This window comes from Coenobita brevimanus, chromosome 105 (assembly GCF_032717465.1).
Source record: "Coenobita brevimanus isolate Jiangsu-jjx chromosome 105, ASM3271746v2, whole genome shotgun sequence".
NCBI classification, from domain to species: Eukaryota; Metazoa; Arthropoda; class Malacostraca; order Decapoda; family Coenobitidae; genus Coenobita; species Coenobita brevimanus.
In genome coordinates, this window is record NC_137058.1 from 24,293,769 (window position 1) to 24,296,826 (window position 3,058).

The 3,058-nt window shown below is 41.3% G+C and overlaps 1 non-coding gene across 1 annotated transcript; it reads left to right on the forward strand.

Moving 5' to 3' along the window:
* Positions 1-2,619: 2,619 nt before the first annotated feature.
* LOC145416405 (5S ribosomal RNA) lies at positions 2,620-2,738 on the forward strand. The gene has a single exon (XR_013900280.1). It is a non-coding gene; the product is annotated as a 5S ribosomal RNA (ribosomal RNA).
* Positions 2,739-3,058: the final 320 nt, after the last annotated feature.

Consider the following 3,058-nt stretch of genomic DNA (forward strand, 5'->3'; position numbering starts at 1 on the left):
CTGCAGTACAGAACACAGGTGAAGAGAGGAACGGAAAACACAAATAAAGCAACCGAGAGAGAGAGAGAGAGAGAGAGAGAGAGAGAGAGAGAGAGAGAGAGAGAGTTTCAGTCCACCGCTAATCACTTTCAGGCTCCTATAACCTACCGTGAGAGGGTTTATGGTGCCAGTATTAACAATGCCTGGTTCCTATGACTCACCTAAAAAAAAAAAAAAAAAAAAAGTAACCTGTTCTTAAATCTATCCCAACTTTAACAGCTTAGCCTTACAAAATCTAACCTAACCTAACCTAATGAAATCTACAGAAATACAGTTCAGAAGTTGTGAAATAAATGATATAAACGAAACCTTTCTCTTTATTGCCGCATCCACCCTTCTCGAACGCACTGGCTGGTCTCATATCTAATTCAACGCCAACCCTAACTAAAGCTTTACTAACACCTCACCTAACAAACAACTTATTCTAACCTAACCTAATCCAATACAAACCAAACCTAAACAAAATAAACATGACCTAACATTCTCTGCCCTACCCTACCCACACCTACCCTACCCTACCCAGCCCAGCCCTAAGTTTCCCTACCCTACCCTATCTTACCCTTCCCTGCGTTACCCAACACTACCCTACTCTACCCTAACATTCCCTTCCCCACTCTACCTTGCCCTTCCCGTCTCTACCCTACTCTTCCCCAGTCCAAAGGTGGTATGAATCTGTTCCCTTTACTGCAGCAGCACAGCCTTCATCTGGCCTGTCCAAACCCGTCTCACTGCTTCATCTTTATTTCAGCGCCTTCAGTAGGACACACTCTCTTCCTACCTGGGATGAAAGGCTTTGCAGTCTTACCTAACCCTTCCTAATCTAACCTAGCCTAACCCTGCCTAATCTTACCAAACCTAACCCTGCCTAATCTAACCAAACATAACCCTGTCTAATCTAACCAAACCTAAGCCTGCCTAATCTAACTTAACCCTGTTTAATCTAGCCTAATCTAACCTATCAAACAACCTAACCCTGCCATATCTAACGTAACCTTAACTAATCTTATCAAACCTAACCCTACCCAATCTTACCTAATCCTATTTGGGTAAATTTGCATTTCTGGACAGTCACGGTTATTCTGATTATATTTCTAATCTAATCTAACCTTAACCAACTACGTTAACCTAATTAAACAAATTTAACCGACCGAGCCTAACTACTCCAACAGATAACCTAACCTAACTAGCTTGAATGAGGGGTGTAACTGTCCGAAACTGCAAAAATACCCTTAATTGTATCCAAGACGGGGAGACGACAGTTTTAGGCCAAGTTAAAGTAAATGGCGGGGTATGGGAGGAAATTTTCATCTACCCCTCAAACTTTGAGCTGACAAAGCTGCATACTAATAACGTTTCAGTTCCTCACGATTACAAATACCAAAAGGGGGGGGGGGGAATCGCCTATACGGTAGTTATTAACACCTTAACCTGGCCTAGTTTCATTCTTTTGCATGTTACTTCACGAACCGGTATACCTGTAACTATGTGGCAGAACGGGAGAAGACTGCACTTCCTCGTGACTAATGTCATGACCTACTTTTAATCTACTGTTAAAACAATGCACTAAAGATTGGAAGGCTGGCAATTTTAAGCCGTCTGAGTATAAAGAGTAAAGCAGGGCCTGAAGCTAAATAATTATTATACCGTACCGACAAAATGAACTTCGTACACTCCAGCAGTTTACGTGTATTCTTGGATAAACTGCAGTTTCGTACAACCATGGAATCTTTAAATATCCTTTTGTCAGTATACACAATTCACCTTCTACTGCCGTTTTTACTAAATACTTAATCGTCGCAAATGCACTTTTAAGTACTAAGTAGATAAGGAGTGGGAATTGGGGTCGTTCAGCTCTTGGCTTGCTCCCGTCACCCAACCCCCACTCCTTATCTACGTAGCACTAAAAAGTGCATTTGTGACAATTAAGTATTTAGTAAAAACGGCAGTAGTGGGTGAAATGTGTATACAATTAAAACGAAATTTCAAGATTCCATGGCTGTACGAAACTGCAATTTGACTTTCGGTTTTACGGCAGCCTTTCACAACTGTTTCTTAAGCTACCGGTAGTGTTATTTATGCAGCTCTTGAAATGACACTTACAATCAAATCCCAGTCAAAACCTATTCTTGTGCAGCCTTCTGCAACCTCTGATAACCCAGATATCCACAGTGCTTGCTCACATAACATTTCTCAAGCGGGATAAACAAGAGGAAAACTTACCGTCACGCTCCAAGATGGATATATTCTCCAGTACAGTCAAAGCTCTTGCTTTTTCTCCGTTTTAGAATACACAAATGTTAACCGTACTTTCATATAGCATTTTTGAAGAATATTAATCAAGATAAGCTTATTAACTCACTGTATGACTAAAAATACTCCCGCACGTGATCCAAGTCTCTGCTTCTGTTTACACCTTATTCCTTAATGTAAACAAGTGACGTCAAAACTCAAATGACATTTCATATCGAAATAAGAGAACCATTTTTTTTAAATATACAAGTGAACAAATACGAATGATAAACTGGCGACAAAACTAATGATAAAAAAATGAGTGAAATAACGAATAAATTTCAAAATGAAGCCAACGGCCATGCCACGTTGAGTACACCGCTTCCCGTCCGATCAGCGAAGTTAAGCAACGTTGGGTCTGGTTAGTACTTGGATGGGTGACCGCCTGGGAACACCAGATGCTGTTGGCATCCCTGCGTGTCAAGTGGGGTTGGTGAAGGATTAGTGCCCCTCCCTGTAAAACAATTAACTCTAAGCGCCTGACCACCCCGTTTGGGATACATGGCGTCTGGCAATGGGATGGGACGTTAACGATGCAAACATGATTAAAATTTAAAAGCATCGCAGATGGTACTTTATATAAGAATTAAATCTGTTCCTTAACAGTGGTCCTAATGGAGAGAGAGAGAGAGAGAGGGGGGGGGGGGACGGGGAGGGATGAAGGATTCAAGATGGAGAGATACCCCCCTCACACTAATTAAAAAGATAAATTTTCCGCTCCTTTGTTGTC